Source organism: Scyliorhinus torazame, chromosome 4 (genome assembly GCF_047496885.1).
Source record: "Scyliorhinus torazame isolate Kashiwa2021f chromosome 4, sScyTor2.1, whole genome shotgun sequence".
Lineage (NCBI taxonomy): Eukaryota > Metazoa > Chordata > Chondrichthyes > Carcharhiniformes > Scyliorhinidae > Scyliorhinus > Scyliorhinus torazame.
This window is the reverse complement of record NC_092710.1, coordinates 185,479,382-185,495,497: the sequence shown is the minus strand read 5'-3', so window position 1 is coordinate 185,495,497 and position 16,116 is coordinate 185,479,382. Positions and strand designations below refer to the sequence as shown.

The 16,116-nt window shown below is 47.6% G+C and overlaps 1 protein-coding gene across 3 annotated transcripts in view; it reads right to left on the bottom strand.

Annotated features, from left to right (window-relative positions):
- Positions 1-15,885, bottom strand: part of gareml (GRB2 associated, regulator of MAPK1-like) — a 312,284-nt gene extending 296,399 nt beyond the window's left edge. For all 3 annotated transcript variants that reach the window (XM_072498983.1, XM_072498985.1, XM_072498986.1), the window contains exon 1: positions 15,714-15,885. The gene's annotated coding sequence lies outside the window, so the exon portion shown is untranslated. The remainder of the gene's footprint in view (positions 1-15,713) is intronic.
- Positions 15,886-16,116: the final 231 nt, after the last annotated feature.

The window sequence follows — 16,116 nt, the reverse complement described above, 5'->3', positions numbered from 1 at the left end:
TCTCGGGGTATAAATTGAATATGTGCAAAAGAGAGGTCTTTGCGATTGAGGCGAGGGGGCAGGAGAGGATATGGGGAGGGGGGGAGGGGTGCCGTTCAAGGTGGTAGGAGGGAGTTTCTGGTATTTGGGAATCAAGGTGGCGCGCGAGTGGGAGCAGCTCCACAAGCTGAATTTGGCTCGGTTAGTGGAGCAGATGAAGGAGGACAATCGAAGGTGGGATATACTCCCATTGTCACTGGTGTGAAGGGTGCAGGCGGTAAAGATGACGACTCTCCCGAGATTTTTGTTTGTAGTTCAGTGCCTGCCTATTTTTGTCCCGAAGGCTTTTTTTAAAGAGGGTGAATGCGGTGATCTCTGGGTTTGTATGGGCGGGTAAAACCCCGCGGGTAAAGAAGGTGCTGCTGGAGCGAGGCCAAGGGAGGGGGGGCGGGGGGACTTGCCCGACCGAATTTCATGAACTACTATTCGGCGGCAAACATAGCAATGATCAGGATGTGGGTAGTGGGGGAGGGGTCCGTGTGGGAGCGGGTGGAGGCGGCATCGTGTAGGGGCAAAAGTTTTGGGGCACTGGTAACAGCACCTCTGCTGTTCGCGCCGGCTCGGTACTCCACAGTGGTGGTGCGGCTTTGAGGGTGTGGGGACAGTGGCGGAAGCACATGGGAGTGGAGGGAGCATCGGTATGGGCTCCAATTTGTGGCAATCACCAGTTTGTGCCGGGGGGTCTGGATGGGGGTTCCGGAGGTGGCAATGAGCAGGGATCGAGCAGTTTGGGGACCTGTTTGTTGACGGCAGCTTTCCGTGCTTGGAGGACTTGGAGGAGGAGCTTGAGCTGTCGGTGAGAATGGGTTCCGCTATCTGCAGGTGAGGGACTTTCCGCTCCTACCACCCAGGGGATACAGGACAAGGTGGTTTTGAAAACGGGAGTGGGAGAGGGGAAGGTCTCGGCAATTTATAAAGAACTCATAGAATGGGAGGGAACCCCAATAGGGGAGGTAAAGCGAAAATGGGAGGAAGAGTTGGGCAGGGAATTAGAGGCGGGATTGTGGGAGGATGCTTTGAGTACGGTTAACGCGTCCTTGTCGCGTGCCAGGCTTAGCCTGATACAACTCAAGGTGGTCCACAGGGCACATATGACTGTAGCCCGCATGAGCGGGTTTTTTGAAGGGGTGGAGGATAGGTGTGGGTAGTGAGCGGAAGGGCCCGTGAATCAGGGCCACATGTTTTGGGCATGTCCGAAGCTTAGAAGATTTCTGGCAAGGATTTGCCGACGTCATGTCCACGGTATTGAAGGTACGGGTGGTTCCGAGCCCAGAGGTGGCGGTTTTTGGTGTGTCGGAAGATCCGGGAGTCCAGGGGGTGAGAGAGGCTGATGTTTTGACCTACCTCCCTGGTAGCCGAGACAGATCTTATTGGCGTGGAGGGACCCGGAGTCCCCAAAATCAGGGTAAGGGTCAGAGACATGGCCGGGTTTCTCAGGCTTGAGAAGATCAATTTCGCCCTAAGAGGTTAGGGTTCACACGGAGGTGGCAGCCGTTTGTCGACTCCTTTGGGGAAAATTAAGCTGACGGCAGATACAAAAAGGTGGGGGGGGGGGGGGGGGGTGAGGAGGGAGGGATGGTTGAGGCGGGATTAATAAGTGGAGGAGGGGGACTGGGGAACTGTGTACGTAAGCCATGTTGGCTGGGTGTGGTTGTTGGTTGGGGGGATGGGGGGGTGTTATTTACTTTGTTGTTTTTTCTCTTGAAATTGTTGTTAAAAATTTACAAATGCTTTAATAAAATGTTTTTTTTTTAAATGACTTGCAAGGGAGATGGGAAAATTCACATTGATAAAGCCACCTAGAAATGAGGCAAGAACATTACTGGGAAAGACAGCATTCATTTCCCTTCCTTAGTGGCCCTTGAGGTGGTGGAGGGCCTCCATCTAGAGCTTCTTTAGTCCATGTGGTGAAAGCCTTCCTACTAGGTAACTAGCTCCAGAATTATTTACCAGCAACATTGAAGGAACAGTAAAACATTAGTCATTTTTTGAAGTCGGATGGTGTTATTGAGGAGATATTGGAGCGGATTATGTTCCCATGCATTTTCTACCCTTGTTCTTCTTGGTGATGGTTATCACTGGTTTGTGAGGTGCTGCAGAAGCTGGTGAGGTGCTAGAGGTCATCCTATATGGTATACAATGCAACCACAATGAAGGCAGTTGAATGTTTAGACCTGTGGCTGAGGTGCTGATCAAACAGTTTGCTTTATCCTGGATAGCATCAACCTGCTTGAATCTTGTTGCAGCTGCACCCATCCAGGCAATGATATTTCATCACATTGCAAACTTGTGCTATTTAGGTGGTGGAGAGAATCTAAAGATACAGAGTGTGAGAAGCTCACTGTAGATCACCCAGTCGCTGGTCGGCTACTAGTAACTATGGCATTTTTGTGACTTATCCAATTGTGTTACTGGGTCAATGGCAACTCCCAGGGCATTATGGGTGGCACATTGGAGCACTGGTTAGCAACCTGGGTTCACTGCCTGTGTGGAATTTGCACATTCTCTCCATGTCTGCGTGGGTTTCACCCCCACAACCCAAAGATGTGCAGTTTAGGTGGATTGGCCATACAAAATAATTGCCCCTTAATTGGAAAAAAAAATTGGATAAACTAAATTTAGGCATTAATGGTGGAGGAATTCAGCAATGGCAGTGTCATTGAATTACAAGCAGGGGTGGGGGGGGTGTTGGTGGTAAGGCTCTTCTGTCAAAGACAGTCATTGCTTAATGCTTGTCCAGTGCGAGTGCTACCATCCCCTTATCAGCCCAGTTATCTTGGAAATCCCAGAAATGCTGTAATGTATCTAACAATCCCACAGACCTTTTATGTTAGTGCTTAGCAGATGCATTGTCTCTGATCACAACTCCTTATCTGCAGCCAAGATGTAAGTGACAATCCATATGAATTTGTATATTATTTCAAGGAAGGAGATAGGGGAAAATAAAATACAGGTTTGGAGCAGTGGGTCAGTCAATTGCTCAGGGCTTCCGGTCAAATAAATTAAATTGAGAATATTTCTCTGCAAGCACAAAACAGAGTCTGCCTCCCCCTAGATATGAGTTACCTGAGGGTCCCCTTCAACAATCATTTAACAGGGCAGCACGGTGGTGTCATGATATGCAAACATGCAGCTAATGAACACATAGAATAGGACACGACCAATGAACAGTCAGGACACTCAGGGGTGGGATCTCACTATAAAAGGGATGAGGCACTCACACCCCGCCTCTTTCCACAGACCAACATCTACAGAGAGAGACAGGGTTTCGGAATTGGCCCACAAGGTCTGGGGAACAAATGGTCTTTCATTCAGGTCCTGAGTCTGCAGGATTCAAAAGCTGGTATGGACTGGTAGCTAGGAGCGCCTATCTCGTAGCGAGCGTTCACTGGAGACTTACTTGGTTGGTGCGGCAGCTTAGACAGGTCACTCTCACGGGTTGATTCAAGTTGCTGAGTGACCCTGCCAAAGAAGGATGATTTGAACTTGGGGGCTTTACTTTATAGTCCCCAGGGGCTTCCCGCCCTTCGGGGCAGACACCGTACCTGGTTCCAAATGATTGGACTGCATTCCGATCATTTGGATCGATTTCTCCAATACTGGAGTTGTTCACCTTAAGTGTTGCGATTGTGCCTTGGAATTGCTCATTACTATGCAGATGGCTGCTGGTTTCTGTGCTGTCTGGTTTTTGCAAGTTTCAATACACATGATTTCTGCACTTGCTAGTCTTTGCCTGTGTTGGCTGAATTTCCCTTTAGTCTTTGCAGTTCTCCATTTTAAGTCGGGAAGTGGCCATCCCAGGTGGCTACAACGGCCTGAACGACATGACGCCTCGGTTGCAGAGAATCCTGCTTAAACTTAGGAGGTATGACTTCAACTTCGTGTACACACCTGGCAAGGAGCTCATCAACGCTGATGCATTGTCCCGCTCCATCGCCTCGCCGGGAGACAAAAATATCCACAGATGCGAGTCAGGATGGCATCGGTGCGGTGTTGCTTCAACGAGATGACACATCATCCTGGGCACCAATAGCCTACGCATCAAGGGCGATGACGCCCACTGAAGCCAGGTATGCACAGATTGAGAAAGAGTGCTTGGGTCTTCTCACCGGCATCCTCAAATTCCATGATTATGTCTACAGCCTGCCGACATTCACTGTCGAGACGGATCATAGGCCTCTGGTCCACATCATCCACAAGGACCTGAACGACATGACGCCTCGGTTGCAGAGAATCCTGCTTAAACTTAAGAGGTATGACTTCAACTTGGTGTACACACCTGGCAAGGAGCTCATCAACGCTGATGCATTGTCCAGCTCCGTCACCTCGCCCAGTAAGCCGCTGGAGATCATCCAGCACATCGGATCGCAGGTGCAGCTGTGTGTGAGCACTCTCCCAGTGACAGATGAGAAGGTAGTTCTCATCCGTGATGAGACAGCCAAAGACCCCCTCTTGCAGCGCGTCATCCACAACCCCATCAATGGCTGGCAGAAAGGGCAGTGTCCACAATTTTACAATGTAAAGGATGACCTGATGGTGATTCATGGCATCCTCCTCAAGCTGGACAGTATTGTCATTCCGCTCAGTCTTCAGAGCTTGGTATTGCGCCAGATTCATGAGGGACATCTGGGCATTGAGAAGTGCAGACACAGAGCCCAGCAAGCTGTCTACTGGGCCGGCATCAGCCAGGACATCCCGAACACGGTCCTGAACTGTGCTGCCTGTCAGCAGTTCCAGCCAGCGCAGAGCAAGGAGATGCTGAATCAGCATGACACAGTGACCTCTCCGTGGTCCAAGGTTGGCATTAACCTATTCCACGTGATTGGTCGCGACTATTTGGTCGCGACTATATCTTAATCATCGATTACTTTTTGAACTATCCTGAGGTGCTGAAGCTCCCGGACCTCACCTCTCAGACCGTCATCAAAGCGTGTAAAGAGACATTCCCACGGCATGTCATCCCAATCACCGTCATGAGCGACAATGGCCCGTGCTGTAACAGTCGAGAATGGTCCACGTTTGCCAAGAGCTACAATTTCAGGCATGTCACCTCCAGTCCGCACTATCCGCAGTCCAATGGAAAGGTCGAGAAACGGGTGCACATTGTGAAACAGCTCATCTGCAAGGCCGCGGACCCTGCTTCCGACATACACCTTGCACTGCTCGCGTACAGGGCAACTCCATTGTCCACTGATACGACACCGGCTCAACTCCTGATGAACAGGGATCTGCGGACGATGCTTCCAACCATACACCTGCCCAACCTGGATCACCACCCGGTGCTGCAGAAGATGTAGCAGCTCAGAGACTGTCAAAAGCAGGGCTATGATGCCCATGCCACCGATCTGGCCATGCTATCCCCGGCAGACACTGTCAGGATCAAGATATCGGATGGTGGGTGGTCTGCCCCGGCTGTCGTTATTCGACACGCCGCGCCCCGCTCTTATGTTGTACATATGGCTGATGGCTCCATCGTGCGAAGGAATCAACTGGCACTGCGCAACGTTGCCTACCCGCAACCACTTTCTCCTCCATTTCCATATGTTGGATTGCCACTTCCTGATACCTCGCACCACGAGGCCACCAGTCAGGCTTCCATCCCGCCTGTCAAGGCGCCGTCATCCCCTCCGCCACCTCTCCGGTTGTCGACCAGGATCAGACGCAAGCCTCAGAGACTGGACTTGTGAACGTTTGTTTTGTTTGCTCTGTTCTGTTGTCCTCCGTCAGTCACATTAGACAGACTCGTTCACATGTGAATACATTCACATACGCCAACAAAACATTTAAAAAAAGGAGAGATGTCATGATATGCAAACATGCAGCTAATGAACACATAGAATAGGACATGACCAACGAGCAGTCAGGACACTCAGGGGTGGGATCTCACTATAAAAGCGATGAGGCACTCACACCCTGCCTCTTTCCACAGACCAACATCTAAAGAGTGAGACAGGGTGTATCCTCAGCATCACACCCCAGCACGTAGCTTACAGCAAGGCTGGTTCAGTTAGACTGAGTTACTACAGTTAGATTAGCAGAGTCAAACTCATTGAGAACTGTGCTAATAGTTCAATAAAACACATTGAACTCACTTCAAAGTCTGGAGCATCTTTTATTCAAAACTGCATCACGTGGCAGCTTGTGTTATTCCAAATTACATAACACAACAGGTAGCGCAGTGGGTAGCACTGCAGCCTCATGGCGCCGAGGTCCTAGGTTCAATCCCGGCTCTGGGTCACTGTCCATGTGGAGTTTGCACATTCTCCCCGCGTTTGCGTGGGTTTTGCCCCCACAACCCAAAAGATGTGCAGGGTAGGTGGATTGGCTATGGTAAATTGCCTCTTAATTGGAAAAATGAATTGGGTACTCAAAGTCACGAATACCTGTTGATATATTTCAAGTTATTTCAGGAGATTCCTGATGTGCCATGCCATGAAGGTATGGTGCTGGTGGAGAACAAAATAAGGGAAATGGTCTGCAAGGGCTCCCGCTATTCTTTTCTCCCTTGCCCCTCCCCTTCCACATCTAATTGGAGAAAACTATAAAGATGTCTTTCATCAGAGCACACATCAATATAGTAAAGTTAAAGTGTAATAATGAAATCCTAACGCTGAACTGTTTGCACCCAAATAGCAACTGAAAGTTACATACACATGGATCATTGTTACATGATCAGCTCTGTCTCAGTGCCAGAGATCCATATTTATGCACAACCACACACACACACACACATAAAAAAGGCCAATGCATTTTCTTAAAAGTCTTAGTTCCAGGGTTTCAGTACTGTTTGGGAAGTACTTCAAGTCATTTGTATGTTTAATTAGAATGTGTAAAAGTGCTCAGGTTTCTGTCTGATCTCTCAGAGCTTAAATTCAATTGTCGACTAGGTCATCGATAACACTTTTCAGAAGCTCCAATAATAGTGTTAGATAAAGATGACTAAATGCTAGAAAGTAACAGCATGCTGGGACAATGAGGAGGTTTTCCTTTGTCAATTACTTTCAATTCAATTTCATTTTTTTCAGGAATAATATATTGATATTAAAGGCACCCTTTAAAGACATCCTGAAAGCTTAGCTCACGAAATGCAACATCAATGTCAACCTCCTGGGTACCTTGCTCAGAAGAGACTACTGGAGGAACTTCCTGATTGAAGGTACACCAATTCTTCCGAGGACACTCAACGGCAAGAGGAGGCCCATAAACGGAGCCCGTGATCTAGAGTCCAAGGACCGATTCCACCTCCTGGAAACACTGGCCAAGTGGTCGAAGATGTGGCTCTAGAATCTGACTCATTAGCCATGCAAGAACCCCCCACAGAACCCATGACCACTAACACGGAGTTTCTTAGATGGGCAATTATACTCGTTAGTGAGTGATCGTCGAAGAAGAAGATGATTGATAGTTATTTAAATGTATTTGCGGATGTTACACACTCAATCTCTTGGAACCGAAAGGGATTCTCCCTGTTCTATGTCATCGATCTCACAGGTACTCCATGGAGTGCAATGCTTTAAATAACACAGGATTCTTTGCCTTTAGGAATTTATGTACAGCGCAAGTACAGACTAAGATTAAATTATAACTTACTCAAATAAAACTAACACCCTCATTACAAAAATAAGGTTTTGTGATCTGACAACTTTGTATATTTATATATTTCAAGGGTAGGGAATTTTAAAAAGCTCATGTTAAAAAGAAATAAAACTATATTGTTTTGATGGTAACTGTTTAAAGAGTAAAATTACATATTTTATTCATTGATCAATTGGCCATTTTGAATTAAAAGAGGACATCCAGTCAGTAGCGAGCTTACTGGAGATACAAAAGTACTGAGATTTTCCTCTCGGTTTCTCTGGATCAGCTGCCGTTTCTTAAGCGGAAATACTGTTTGTGTGTATTTGAGCTCACACATCAGGGCACACCAAATAATTTGCTGAATGAAAGTGGCAATGTTCTCCAGTATACTAGTGGTGTTCCTGGCCTCTATATATTAAGCCATATGTTCAAATACACTCACATCACATGCATCTCTTCACATCCTCGTGTTACATTAATCAGGGATAAAGGACTATAAATTACTTTCAATTGTCCACTTTTTTAAATTACATACTGGCTGTGGTTGGAAGATATTATCAATACTGCATTAGTCAATATAATAATAATAATATAATAATCACTTATTGTCACAAGTCGGCTTCAATGAAGTGACTGTGAAAAGTCCCTAATCACCACATTCCGGCGCCTGTACGGGGAGGCCGGTACGGGAATTGAACCCGTGCTGCTGGCTGCGTTTTGCATTACAAGCTAGCGATTTAGCCAAGTTCTCAGAAAAAATAGATGCCCCCCCTCAATATGGTTTGAGCTGAAATATTGAGATTTGTGGATAAGTACCATAAAGCCTTGGAGCCACATACTATTACAATCGCAACAACTCCTTGCATTTATATAGCATCTTTTATGTTGTAAACTTTGCTTCACAGATGAGTACTTAAAGAAAACAAACAATGCAAAGTCAAAGATGATGATGTTTGCAGGGCTGATCAAAAGCTTGATCAAAGAGGTCTGAGGAGGGGCTGAAAGGAGGTGCAGGAATGGGATTTAGGGAGGGAATACCAGAGTCCCTTTCCAACTCATTCACCGGGAAGACCTCACTCTTTCCTACATTCAATTTGTACTCCGAGAAGACCCCAAACTTTCCCACCGATGCCATAATGCTTCCATGTTACCCAACGGATCCACTACATATAGTAACAAATCCTCTGCATATAATGACACCCTATGCGCCCCCTCACAATCCTCCGAGGCCCAGAACACAACCAGTAACAACTCTATTACCAGTGCAAACAGTAACGGTGACCGTGGACACCCCTGCCTCATTCCCCATGTAACTTTAAAATATCTTAATTCCACTCCATTTGTTCGGACACTCGCCTTGGAGGTAACATAGAGCAATAGTATCCATGTCGCAAATGTTGGCCCATACCCAAGTCTCCTCAGAGTCTCAAACAAATATCGCCATTCAACATGATCGAAGGCCTTCTCTGCATCTATTGCTACTATCATCTCCTACACCCTGCTGCCTGACAGGGTCATGACCACATTTAATAGCCTCCTAACATTACTGGACAACTGCCGTCCCCTCACAAACCCTGTCTGGTCTTCTGCCACTATCTCTGGCACACCCCTCTAATCACCTGGCTAGTAAATTGGCCAGAATCTTTACATCCATATTTAATAATGAGATGGGCCTGTATGAACCACATTCCAATGAGTCCTCGTCTTTCTTTGGAATCAAAGAAATAGAGGTCTGTTCTAACGTGTCCGGCAGCTCCCCCCTCTCCAGTGCCTCATTGAACACATTCCGAGCTGCAGAGCCAATTCCCCCATAAACTGTTTATAAAATTCGGCCAGGAAGCCGTCCAGTCCTGGCTCCTTCCCCGGCTGCTTCCACCACACACCCTCAACATCTCCTGCAACCTTAGTGGCTTCCCCAGCGCCTGTCACCTATCCTCCCTTACCTCTGGGAACACTAACCCATCCAAGAAACCCCCTATATCCGTCTCCACCGCCCCAGGCTCAAAACTATACAACCCCCTGTAGAAGTCCTCAAAGACCTTATTGATCTTTTTTTAGCTCTCCACTGCCACCCCCCCACCCCCCCCACCCCCGCCCCCCCCTTCACCCCCACCCCACCCTCACCTTCACAATTTCCCATGCCGCTTCTGGTCTCCACAGCTGATGTGCCAACAGCTGACTAGCCTTCTCACCATGCTCGTACTGGGCCCCTCTCACCCTACGGAACAGACCCACTGCCTTTCCCACATCAACCAATTGAACTGCCCCTGCAAATCCTTCCGTTCTGCCCCTAGCTCCCTCGTCGGGGCCGCTGAATATCTACGGTCCACCTCCACAATACCTTCCAGTAGCCTCGCCTTCTCCTCCCTCTCAACCTTATCTTTACGGGCGTTAATCGCAATCTTCTTCCCCTGGGCCACTGCCTTCAGCACCTCCCAGAATGTGTCTGCAGAGACCTCGCCATTTTGATTCAACTCTACATAATCCACTATAGCTAATTGCACCTCATCACCAAATGTTTATCTGCCAATAACCCTCAATCAAATCTCCACCCCAGTCTCTGTGCCTGTAGTACCCTCAATAACAACTCAAGAGTGTGGAATGGTAAATGAAGGCTTTAATAAGCAGAGAGCTAGCCAGCTACAGAGACGTGTGCTTACTGAGTGCCGCCGACAGGGCGTCACCTTATATACGGCTCCCTGGTGGGCAGAGCCGGAGGCGAGTCCCCCAGGGTTCCAAAACCAGTCTTAAAGGGGCATCACCTACATGGTGTAAAGAGTACAGTAACCATTCATCACAGTGCCCGTTCTAACTCCAGCCTCACATAATGCACCATATGGTTTGAGATGGCTATACCTTCATACTCCGCCCCCCCCCCCCCCCCCCCTCCATCCGGTTCCCAGTCGTGCAGTCCACAGTGAAGGTGTGGAACCAGTGGAGGAGGCATTTTAGGATAATGGGGATGTCGGTGTTAATGCTGTTGTGTGAAAACCATGAATTTGAGCCGGGGAAGACAGACCGCATGTATAAGAAGTAGAGAGAAGTAGGGCTGGTCATGGTAAGAGATCTGTACCTGGAAGAGAGGTTTGCAACTGAAGGAGAGGGTAGTGCTCCCGAGAGGAAATGAGTTTAGATACTTGCAGGTAAGGGACTTTGCGCAGAAGGTCTGGAAAGAGTTCCCCAAGCTACCGAGGTATGTCCTACTGCTGCTCTCGGACGTGAAAAGGGAGGGCAGGATCAGAGACATATATAGATGGCTGAGAGAGCAGGGAGGGGAGCAGGTGGTGAGGAATAAGGAGAAGTGGGATGGGGAACTGGGAGGGCAGATTAATTGGGGAATGTGGAGCGAGTCGCTACAAAGGGTAAACGTGACCTCCTCGCGTGCGAAGATGAGCCTGATACAATTCAAGGTGGTATACAGGGTGCATATGCCTCAGGCAAAAATGAGTGGGTTCTTTCAGGGAGTGGGTGATGAGTGCGAGAAGTGTGGGCGGGCATCAGCAAATCATGCACATATGTTCTGGGGCTGTGAGAGGTTGACGAGATACCAGGTGGGAGTGTTTGCGACACAAACAAAGATTGTGGGAGAGGAAGTTGGGCCAGACCCAATGGTGGCAATATTCAGGATATCGGTGCTGATGGAGGGGAGGAAGGCCGATCTCGTGACCTTTGCCCGGCGAAGGGTCTTGTTGGAGTGGCAGTCAGCAATGCTGCCAGGGGTGGCAGCCTTGCCAGGAGACCTTTAAGACTTTCTCCATCTGGAAAAGATTAAATATGAACTGAGGGGTTCAGTGGAGGGCTTCGAGGCAAGGTGGAGGATGTTCGTGGCCATGTTTGAGGAGCTGTTCGTCTCGGGGGTGGGGGTTGAAAATCTGTACAAATTGTAAAATTGTATGGTGGGGAGTATGTCCCTGGATTGTTTATGTTTTGTAACCGTTTGAATAAGTTTGGAAAAAATACATTAAAAAAAATACTCCTCCCCCACCAACACGTGGTCCCCCACTACAAATAAATCATTTCTCGAGTATACCCAGTGGACATGGGAGAAAAGGGAGTATTCCCTCTCACCCAAATGCCTAAACCTCTATGGATCCATCTTCCCTATCTGTCTCTAACTCCCTCGCCATCCCTGTCCTCGACTTGGGCTTCGACCGGTCCACCCTTGGGTCCAGCACACAATTAAAATCACCCCTATTATTAACATGTGGGAATCCAGATGCGGGATGCTTGCTAACAGCTGTTTCATAAAGTCCCCATCATCCCAATTGGGTGCATATACATTGACCACCATCCAATTATCCATTCCCCAACCGACTGGAGCCCACACAAAATGGCCGCACCCTCCATTTTCCTCTAATTCCAACTTACTAAAAAACTGTGTCACCCATCCCCTCCCTCCCTCTCCCTTCCCCTCCCACCAATCCCCCCCCCCCCCCCCCCCCGCCAATCTTTCTTCTCTAGCTACCATCGCAGACCCCTCCCCCACTTTGCTTCCATTTACTAGCATATCACACTAGCATACTGACTCCTACCTCGAGGCCCAAAGGACCTCACCTCCGCCACCCATTTCACCCATCCCCCATTTTTTCTACTCCACCCAATCCCCTCGTCGACCCATCACACTCCCCACCTCTCGACAGCATCCCCCCACCTTTTCAAAACGCCCCCTTACCTTTTCCTACCCAAGTATCATTGGCAGGAAAGTCCCACCACCCTGGTCCCAGCAAGACACGCAAATCATCAACATATCATCAGCAAAATCCATAACTTATTAATAATACAATTTAACAAAACCTTGACAAATCGTGAAAAGACACAACTCAATCCATCCCCCAGCCTTTGGTCCTGGACGAAGACATTCGTCCGAAAATAATGCTCCTTCCCCTGGAACATCACGGACAACTTGGCGGTGTACAACACCCTGAACCAAACTTTGTTTCAAAAGAGAGCCACCTTGGCCCTGCTAAAACCCTCCCGCCTTTTGGCCAGTTCAGCCACAATGTCCTGGTATATCCGAACCCGATTCCCCTCCCACCTACAGTCCCAAGTCACCTTGGCCCACCTCAGGATCTTCTCCTTATCCTGGAATTTGTGCATTCGTACAATCATAGCCCCAGGCGGCTCCCCCGCCCTCAGCTTCTGTCTCAAGAACTGGTGGGCACGATCCACTTCAGGGGCCTTCTTGAAGACCTTCTCATCTACCAGTTCCCGAACATCCTCGGCACGTAGCAGGTGGCACTCGTTCCTTCCACTTCCTCTGGCAGCCCCACAATACGAAGGTTCTGCTGCCTTGGCCAATTTTCCTGGTCACCTACCCTTGCCCGCAGCACCTTGCACATCTCCCTAATCACTGCCATCTTGGCCTCCGAGATGATTTGATCACTCTGATCCGATACTGTCCTCTCCACCTCCTTGATCATCGCTCCTTATGCCTCTAGCCATTTCTCCACTCGCTCCAGGGACCCACAAAGAGATTCTACCCCACCCCCAATTGTCACTAACCAGTCCCCTGTCATCTCCTTGCGCTGTTGCCCGAATTCCCCTTGATGAAATTCATAAGCTGCTCCATCTGCAAATTGGCATTTGACGTCGATGACCCATCCTCTCCACCATCTTTCCCACTGCTACTATGCCATGAGGGTCTTCCAACTCCTGGAGAGGGCTCTTACCAATGGGCCAGGTAGCCTGTCGTCAACCTACACTGGGGGAGAATCGACCACATTCTTCTCACCTCATGATTTGTCACCAAAACTCACCCATCAAATGGGCAGAAAGTTCCAAAACCCACACCTCCACGTGTGGAGCCATCCAGTGTGCGGCGTTCACACAACGGTCACCACCGGAAGTCGTCCTGTCATTTCTTTATTGTAATTCACATTGGAAACTTCCAGAAACTAGCCAACTTGCAAAACCAAGTATCTATGGCAGCCCTCTTAAGTCGGTGCCTCGGTTTGCTTTTTACAAGTTCTTTCAAAGCAGTACAAGAGATAATTGATCAGCTGTTGAAATTAAAGATTGATATCATACATACGCACGTCAGATCATTGCGACAATATCAAGTTACTGAAGCTATCAGATCTTCATCTTGTGCTTTATCATCTATTCACCAGTGAGGCAGCAATTGTTTCCAAACCTTCAGGTTCATGAAATTCAAACCAGGAATAAGAAACATACATGAAAATAGAATTGAGATCCTGGAAAACTCAGGTTTCCTCCGGGTGCTCGGGTTTCCTCCCACAGTCTAAAGATGTGCAGGTTAAATGGATTGACCATAATCAATGTGCAGAGCTACAGGAATATGGCAGGAGAGTGGTTCCAGGTAGAGCGATCTTTCAGAGGGGTAGTGCAGATTCGAATGGCCTCTTTCTGCACTGGAGGGATTCTATGGATGATTTGATTGTGGCCTTAACTCCACGTTCCTTCCCAAGAAGCAGCACTGAACAGATTAGGAAGATCCCATATTCAATCTCCAGTCCATCCTGTTAGCTAACCCCAGATTACAGAAGGGAATACTGACTTGGAATAAACTCCTAACCCGCCTCCAATGACTGCTGCCACAAATGTGCACATCAGAGGAGGTGAAGATCAAGTTTACTGCCATGCTCCATGTCATCAAGCAGCTCCCAGCTATCTCATCCTTCTCGGTAGCCCAGAATTCTCTTTGATCAAACTCAAATGGAAATGCTAGAATGCCGCAGGCAAGAAAATTAAATATTCAATCGCCATTTTACAGACGGGCATGCAAACCATCACTGGTTCGATTTTAATGGTTATGCTCAAAAGCTACAACCTTTTGACAAGCAGAGAAGCAGAGGGATTTCTCCTGCAGTACAAATTTCTGATGCATGCAAATGTGATGAGAAATGTGAATTTTTAGACAGAAAGTGCATAGAGACAGTAAGATTTTCAATATATAATTTATATTCAATTACACAATAGGGAAAGCCTGCAGGAGTTGCCACTGATAATGCTGACAAAAATCGCCTGATGGTTTCACAGATGTTATTACAAAGTAACATCATCAATGATCTGTCATTTAAAGGATACTTTTTAAATTGTTGGCACCGTTGTTAATAGGGAGCAGATGTGAATACAGATTGCAGTGCTGCTCCATTCAAGCAGACGCTGCGGCAACTCAACAGGGAGAAGGAAACTTGGAAGGATGATAACACCGGAGTGGTTTCTGGAATCTCCTGACAGCTGACTGCAGAGGTATTAACAGCGGGTTGGGAGAACCCCACTGGCTACTTGGCTGAGGCAGAGAGGCAGACTAGTAGAGAGATTAAAAATACATAGAACATAGAACATAGAAAAATACAGCACAGAACAGGCCCTTCGGCCCACGATGTTGTGCCGAACCTTTGCCCTAGATTAATCAAAGATTATCATAGAATTTACAGTGCAGAAGGAGGCCATTCGGCCCATCGAGTCTGCACCGGCTCTTGGAAAGAGCACCCTACCCAAGGTCAACACCTCCACCCTATCCCCATAACCCTGTAACCCCACGCAACACTAAGAGCAATTTTGGACACTAAGGGCAATTTATCATGGCCAATCCACCTAACCTGCACATCTTTGGACTGTGGGAGGAAACCGGAGCCCCCGGAGGAAACACAAAGGGGGATAGAAAGAAAACACCTCCCCAAAATATCACAGTTATAAAAAAATGTTTTGCTGTTTTACAATATTCAATTTTTCGTATCAGTATAAAAATATAATTTCCATATTATCTGTAGTTTGCTTGAACAAAGGGTTGACAGAATACTAAATACATTGTTTTTTCCTAAGTTGTCATGACATTTCATTTACTCCAATGTAAGTTAATGGACATCAGTGCTGTATTAAATATTTTTGTGTTGTTTCTTGTCTCCTTTCCCATTCTGTATCCAATGTTATCGGGCACAAAGAAAACAGGTAACCTGCTCACCGATTGTGTCATTGCCACGCTGAAACTGGATTCTAGAAAGTGCACAGCAGTAGTCAGAAGTTATTCTCCCGCACACATCCTGTCCCCATCACAACTCCCCACTGTGCCATCCAAGATCCTGGAGTTCAACATGTGGGAAGTGTGACTAAGCCTACATCCGAACACTCACCTGGTTAGAATTCAACATGCTTTGCCACTGCATCAACCCACTAAAATTCAGAGCTAGAGTTTTGGTGTCAGGGTTCAGGTTTTTATATTTCACAGCTGCTTTTATTCCAGAAGCGATAGAGTTGTAATGCAAGGTGCTTCCATTTGGCTTTGTTCCCACTGTGTATGGTTCGTATTTTTTTTTTTTTAAAGGAGCTTGGCATCTTATTTTACTCACTTGGTTGTCAAATGCAGTGTCCTTAACATGGAAGGAAATCTGTTCCAAGGCCTTCATCAATGCTGTTCTACAGCTGATCCAATAGGAGATGTACCAGTAGCAGGGTGACTGTCAATCCACTTTCTTTCCATCATGTGGTTTTGGACTCGACACAACATCTTCTCATGGGCACACGTGGACTGAGAAA